Source organism: Spinacia oleracea, chromosome 1, assembly GCF_020520425.1.
Source record: "Spinacia oleracea cultivar Varoflay chromosome 1, BTI_SOV_V1, whole genome shotgun sequence".
Classification (NCBI taxonomy): Eukaryota; Viridiplantae; Streptophyta; class Magnoliopsida; order Caryophyllales; family Amaranthaceae; genus Spinacia; species Spinacia oleracea.
Window position 1 is genome coordinate 114,651,309 of NC_079487.1, and position 8,557 is coordinate 114,659,865.

Below are 8,557 nucleotides of genomic sequence, written 5' to 3' on the forward strand. Positions count from 1 at the left end.
CATATTCATTTATTTTATTAATGTAATGTGCATATTTTATATGCGTAATATGCTAATTTGACCAAAATAACGAGTTAATATATTTTTCATTATTAATGTACCGATTTGACTAAAATATTTAGCAAAATATTATTGCGTGGTATAATGCCATAATTTATAAACTAATATTTTTTTTCCATACATAAATTATTTTTATAAAGGGTAGAGAATAAAAAAAGCATAAAACAGATTCACTTTTAAGTAAATGAATTTTGGCGGAAAAATTTTGCACTAGGAAATGACACGGGTCATTTCTAGTGTCTGTTTTGATATATAGTAATAAATAAATCAGTTAAGTTCAGATATAGAATAGAACGGAGCGTTAAATGTATTAAGTAATGTTGGTAGAACACAAAATTGTTGTGATTTACACTTAATTTGTTACTTCTCTAGATTCTAGAACCTGACTGTGTGAATGTTCGCCAAATCAACTGCTCTTGCTTGTGTATTTTCGGGATGTACATTATACACCAGTACACCTTTTCCTGATGCCTGTTTATCATCCTCGGGCAGCAGGCGACGCTTATATTGAATGTCAGTTGAAGGTTTTGTATCAGATAATTCTTAACTGATCTGAACAGGTTATTGCCTTAATGTGCGATGTACGTTTTTTCATCTGAAAATTATACTTGGTAGTTAGTATACTTATCTAAATTTTGTATTCAAACTAATCTCTAAACTGAAGTTAATAAGAATATATTCTGCCATGTTTTGCATGTTTTACTTGATTCAGGAATCAATCTGTGCACTGTTAGTTCCAGTATCGTCCTTAACAACTGTTTGTCTGTTCTGTCCTTGACACAAAGTAACTGAAGTCATCAGCTACAATTGTCATGTCATTCAGGAATTTGGAGTTTGTTTTCTGCTCGTTGTTTTCCAGGTTGCTTATTTTTTGCTTGGAATCATCAGTTTACAATTGTAGTGAGAGTAAAAGCTGCAAAGGTTTAGCCCCTTGTTCTTGTGATAGGAATCAAATCTTAAAGAGATATATGCATGCAACAAATGTATAGTAGATTCTATGATACATAGGAGTATGTATTATGGAGTAACAATCTTATTTACTAGGGTATGGTGAAACAAAGAGTCTAACTATTTTTTAAATATAACTTATAAATGAAAATACTGCAATTAAAAAAATTTAGATATCTCAATTCTCATTTTGTTTCTTGCATTGTCATCCCTGAACACAGTCTTCCATTTTACGGAATAGCTCTTCACTCATGTAATTTATTTAAGTTGTGATTGTTTCAGAGGAAAAACTTTGAAACTAAAATTCATTCCAAGCGAGAGCTTATAGTAAAGAAATTCAGCTTTCAAGTACACTCGAATGTATTATGTACAGCAAACATAACATGCCTAAAATTAAAGGGAAAATTAGCCTCGATGGCACCAATTATTGCCTTGGCTGCAAAGAGAAGCACAATTTATATACTTTTACCAATTGCTTGTTGGTTCAGTGTTGATTGGGGCTAAACTTAGTAGGGAAAACCCGTGTTCGATCCCCCACAATAACAATTGGGAGGGAACTGAAACCTATCCACCTAAAACTCGCCCCGAATCCGGATTAGCCCTAAGGGTGAATCGGGTGCTATCACCAAAAAAAAAAAAAAAAACTTTTGGGTTGCACTCACAAGCTACATACTTCTAGGTTGCATTGCATGACATAAACGACACTTTGATGCAAGACATGACACAACAATCTTAACCAATTAAGAGTGTCTTTTCAACTTATTTGATTTGAATTTATCTGAACTTATAATAATAATAATAATATAATAATAATATAATAATAATAATAATAATAATATATAACAAGTAATAATAATGGAGTAATACATAATAATAATAATTATTATAATTATTATATTACTAACAATAATAATTATTGTTATAAAACTTATTATGCTTGATTGTAACTTATCTGATATTATCAGAACTTATTGAACATGATACTTATTTTTTTTTAAGGTGGACAGAACGCCATCTAAATCACCCTTTTCATCTAACAATATAATACTCCGTGAGTCTGTGTATGAGTAAATTTTACGTCCACCCCAAGTATAAAGTTTGTGCTGCTAAGTATAATTGTTAAAGTTGTGTTGTTCTTTGCCCTCAAACCTATAGTTGATGTAATTAAGACCAATTTTACCAAATAAAATACGTCCGCAACTAATTCGCGGACCACTAACATAGTAATATATCGTATAACGAGGAGATATTAAGATATATCGACAGCTAGTTTATGTCTGATTTTTTATAGGAAGTTTATGTTGAAAGGTGAAGGACTTGAATTAAACCTCAGGTTTGGAGAGGTCCCCTCCAAAAACTCAAAGTAATACATTATAGATAGGTTATGGAAAAGGAAAGGACTTAAATCTAATCTGGATATGATGATGATATATAAGCCCATCTATTGGCCTCATTACATTAGTGATTAGACCATCCATTTCAATTCCACTGTGGACCAATATTATACTGTTGTTGTTCATGTGTGGATCCTGTTCATTCTTCTTAACCCAATCTTTTCCTCTACCCCCACTCCCTCAACTATTTTTTTTATGTATTTTTTATTTGAATTTTTGTGGTACGGGTTTTTTTAATTTTTGAATATTACTGTTTCTAAATACTTGTAACAGTTTGACCTTTGCACTATGATTAAATTTGACTACATTTACTTTTCTATAAACAAAATTAAATATTATTGTGTAATATTTTATTAGATTAGTTTTAAGGTATATTTTTCAAATATCTATTTTTATTACTACTCCATAAATAATATCATGTGTTTACAATCAAACTAGTGAATTGGAAAAAGTATCGGCTAAATGGTTATAAGGATTATGAACGGAAGGAGTAGTACATTGGAAATTAGATTGACAAATGAGTTCGCCTAAAATAATTGACAATGAGTTCCCCTTAAAAAAGGGCAACAACTTGACTTAAAAATGTCAATAAAAATGAATCGATGGAATACCCGAAGTAAGAGCTACACATCACCTTCAGTTATGTGAATATGGGTCCTTAATTTCATTACAGTTTTATCATAAAACACGATATATGGCGTAAATGCATTTGAATTTGACATAACATAATAACGACTACATCTATTTATATACTAAATTCTTTACACTTTATTTAATTCTTTTTTGGACATGAAACTTTACTATTTTACCCTTGTTACCCCCACCTACTCCCATCGTCTCTTTGTGTTCTTTACGTTTTCCTTTAGGTGTCTCAAACTGTTTTTTATATTTCTTTTTATATTATCACATAAATGCTTTAATAACATATCAAAATTTTGTGTCCAATGTTTATTTTATTTTAACCAATTAAGTTCAATGGGACATTGAATTTTTCTCATTTTTCCAATATCAGAATTTTGATAAAGGTGAAAATATTTTAAATAAACGTAATTTGCCTTGTTTAAATAAAAAAAGTAGAGAAATCTCAATGCACATTAATTAGTAGTTAAAACGCGTGCAAAATATCAAACGCAAAGAACAAAAAGAGACGGAGGAAGTACCTTTTTACACATTTCTCTCTCCTTTTTTGCGAAAATCAAATTTTTATAATTTTTACTTATCGAAAATTAAATATATTAATTATTTAAGATATGCATTGACAAACATGAAAAGCAAACTACTCCCTCCGTTTCTTTTTGTTTGTTATGTATTCCTTTTAGGGTGTTTCACAATGTTTGTTACATGGGAGAATCTTTCCTTTTATAAACTTATTATATTATCATTTTTTATGCCAACTTTTAATTTTAATTGGTCTAATTTTTTCAACTCATTAAATTTATTTACAATATCCCAAGTATGTTAAGCTAGCAATCTTTATGCTTTTGCATTATTGGTTCATTTTGATAGATAAAACAATCTTATTGGTTGTTATAGTGATTAGTGGATTGAAATTTTATTTTGGTTTATTTTTTTAATAAAAAAGAAAAAGAATTTTTATTATACGTTAATAAACGTGCAAAAGTCCAAACGTAACAAACAAAAAGAAACGGAGGGAGTAGATTGCATCTAAAAAGAATCGGAGTAAACTAGATTGCATTACACTTCGATGTATTTGAACAACGTTATGTTTTATGACTTGAGACACCTTCCATAGTTCCATTTAGTAACATCATGGTTTTATGTTATACACAAATTAAGCACGTAATGCGAGGCTGCACTACGTCACAACATGACACTATAGAAGGGAGCTTGCCAAAATTCAAACCCACAAGTCATCTTCACATTATTCAGTATGATAATTTTCAAAATTATGCGTTCTCATGATGCCAAATAAAACAAGCACGGATGCATTTTAGATTGGAAGTAAATGAGACAATCAACAATAATGCTCCAGTCAGAAACCCAATCCAGATTGAATGAAGGCAGTAAAACAGCCTGCAGACCATATATTTCTCAATTTTCAAACTACTATTTTTTTTATTTTTTTTTTATTTTTTTTTTTAATAGGCAGCGAAACTTACATTTCTTGTAAGATATATAGAGACAAAATGAACGGTCCAGATTTTACGATACTCCAACATCATCGCGTATCGACCGTCCTTATTTCACTTTCATGATGATGACAATCACATGATGCACCCACTTGCCCACGTTATTTATTTTTGGCTAATTTTACAAATCTCTTCTTTTGAAAACTACCTTACATTTTTTTTTGAGGTGAAAACTACCTTACATCAAAATATGCGATTTTATTAGGATTATTTATTCATTTTATTTTTTAGCTATTTTCCTAATTTTATTTTCCAGGTGTCATGCTCTTAACTTATCAAGTACATAAATCAAATTTTCCCTTATCTAGCTGAAAGAAGACGTGACATCAAACTAGGGTAACAATGGAAATTCATAAATAATACTTCGTACTTAATAATAATAATAATAATAATAATAATAATAACAATAAGATAAATAAACGCTCATTTGATACATGAAGATCCTTCAACTTTCAATCGGGTTGTCATTTTATGTCTCTCTGATTTTATATACTTATATTTAATTATTTAGTTATCCTGACATGAAATAAGTAAGGGTCTGAATTTTTTTTGCCTAGTCTAATGTGATCGCATAGTTAAATTAGATTGAACTTAATTGTTTTCGCACGGTAAAAACACAAGTGAATGAACCAAGAAAGATGATTTTTTATCGGTCAAAAATCTACTTCGTATTTTGTATATAAAGAGAACACACGGTAATAAGCAACATACTACTCAATTGTGACCGCTCACATCTGGCCTTCATGGATGAAGCCTTCACACTTCAATGCTTAGCTTTGCGGCTCAACATTTATATTGAAGGTGATGTTTTACTATATGTTTACAGGAAAGCAAATCTAGAATTAAAAATATTGGTCATCTAGTTAGCTCTATTCCCTCGGTAGGAGATGATCCTAATATATTATTTTCATTAACTCTAAAAAAACACCATATGAAAGATGCTTCATTCAAATCACGAATCATCTCAAACAAATTTGAAACATGAATGAAAATGTCTTTCTTTTGTACGTGTGGGATATAACTGTATATAAAGGTTCACGACATGTACATATAGTATAACATGATTAGTACTCGTTAACTAATTCGTGCAACAAATGAATTGAACCCCTTTTTAATCATAAGATACAAATATATGGATATATACTTCGTATATTACAATCATTTGACGTTACTTTAGACTGATGCTCTTAAGTTCTAACTAATGCACTATTATGATGAGGTTGTTTTTTCGCATATCAGATATTATCAGCTAAAAGACAAATAATTAAAAGACAAAAAAAGGAAGTACCATTCAGGTAAAAAAAATATCATTCTGTAATAAAACTACCATTCTCTAATAAAAAGTGCCATTTAATTTCTTTTTTGTCATTTTTCCTATTTTGTCTTTTGGTATAATATGCATTTGCAAGCACATATCTGATATCCGAAAATACTTCTTCCTATTATGATTGGTAAAGTTTGCTTTTAGTACTTCACTCGAAATTGATAAGGTCATGTCTGACAAAACTAACTCCGATTTCCGAATAGGAACAATATATAGGTTATTATCATAACCTGGGAAGCACGGACACGCCATCGGGCTGCCGTGTCCCGTGTCCGACACGTATTGGACACCGACACGCCTTGGACACGCGGAAATGTGTGTCCGACACGCGAAATCACGTGTCCGATTATTTTTGAAAAATTAGGACACGAGATACACGATCGGATACACGATGGACACGTCTTGGACACGTCTTGAACACTTATTTCAATATTAATTAATATTTCAGATTGTTTTCTCTTTTCTACAATTCCCTCGAAGGTCTCCTGAGCAATCAACAACCTTCATAAACATAAACCAGATTTACAAGTCACCATGACATTAATTACGGTCTCCTTTGTGGTTACTCCATCCATCATGTGAATCTGATCTTATGTTTATGAAGGCTTGATGTTCATTCACAACAATCTCCGTCTACTTTTTAGGAGGAGTGAAAATTATTACAAGGGAATTAAAAAAAATGAGGGATGTGAGAGGAGATGATTATCGTGTCATTTTATGTAGTATAGTTCTATTTTCTTATTTAAATGTCGTTGATAAATTTAATTACTTTTTGCATATTATTTTATTAATTATTTTAATTTTCTTTGATATATTATATTATTTTAATATCTTTTTTTCCGTGTCCCCGTGTCCGTCATTTTTAAGATGGCGTATCTCCGTACCCGTATTGTGTCTGTGTCCGTGTCCGTATCCGTTTTGGTGCAACCTAGATCATAACCACCGATCAATCAATTAGGAAACACGAGGTTCCACCAGCTTAAGCTTCAAGTCTTTTCATGTATTCAAGTATTTAACCAACTTATTATTAATTTGTGTACTAAATTTTGTCCTGAATTTTATTACGATGTAAATATGAGAAAGTTTCTTTTTTTGTTTCCTTGCACGAAGAACATGGTGTGCCTCAGTGCCTGCTGCTTGCTTTACGGCATGTGAATAATTTTTCATTTTATCTAGCATGTACGAATTGTACATCATCTTTGATCAAATAATACACTAGTATTAGCTTTAATTTGGATTGACGTGAGATGTGCTACTATACAAGATCTACCCAACATCGTAATTTTAATAAAATAAACCTTTATTTGATTCAACACAAAGAATTGATTTAATTACTATAAAATAAAAAATATGTACTCGTATATAATATTACAACGTTTTCCTTTAAAGAAATCCAACACGATATCAAAGTTACATAAATAAATTAAGGCATAATGCATGAATTTTATTCTTTAAACTTTAGCTTTTTCATTAGCTAAGAATGTCATCCTTACCCTAAAAAAAAACATTTACCTAGAATACTATTACAACTTTACAAGGATGAATTTTGTTGATAAAAACGGTGCTTGTGTAAGATCAAAATAAGCCATCACTATAAAATTTGAAATCGCGCGGTTAATCTAGTATGATCTACCATCAATTTACAAGTTACGGAGTAGCTAATCTATATACTATATATTAAAAGGCGTTTTCAAACAAGTTTATGTGCCACGTGGCGCTCTGTTTGTGATTATTTTATTTCACTTAAACTTCATATATTTAAAAATGTAGCATGTATAAGACTCGAACCCGCGACCTCACTACCATTGAGCTATAACACATTGCATGCCATCATTGTAAAAAAAATATACTAATAAATGTAATAAAAAGGAACTGATTAATATATTTTCAAATACAAAGTAAGAATAATATAAATGTTACTAATGCAGTAACCCGGAGCATCGCCCGGACCTAAAAACTAGTTAAGTAACTAATTAATGTCAAAGTATGTACTCTTTCTGTTCCTTTTTAATTGTCGTTTGAACTAATATTTTTCCATTCCTTATAATATTCGTACTGAGTAATTGCTTTTAGATTACCGATATATCCTCCACTTTAAATAGCACAAAATATTGGCTATTGTTGTGAAATTATTTGGGAGATATACGCACAACAAAAGGTGAAGTTAGAGTGTTTGCAATAGATATTTATGAGAAAAACAACATTTCTGGTCAAGAGAACTTCAACAGTTACGTACGGAGTATGATGCATCGGAAATCATATACTCCCTCCGTCCCTTAATACTTGCTCCGCTTCTTGAGTCCTGGACATCCTAAAATGTCATGAGTGAGGATTGAATTCGATCTTACCTTCAAAAAAAAAAAAAAAAATATTGAACTCGATCCCAATATCTGGACAACTCAGTCAGCTGCTATGTTGTATCACATGGTTTCTAAACATGAGATTGATTTCTGAGGGGCTATTAATGATGATATATATATATTTTTTTTAATGATGATAATTAAGTGTATTAAGCTTGAGGTTAGCTTATCTTGATTGAGGGTGACAATAATAATAATAATGACGTGGTAGTACAATATAGTTTGTATTTACGAAGTATATGTATGAACACGTATATCGTTCTCATGAACGTCATTTTCAGGACCATTATATTTTGAACTCAATTTCCCATAGGGAAAAAA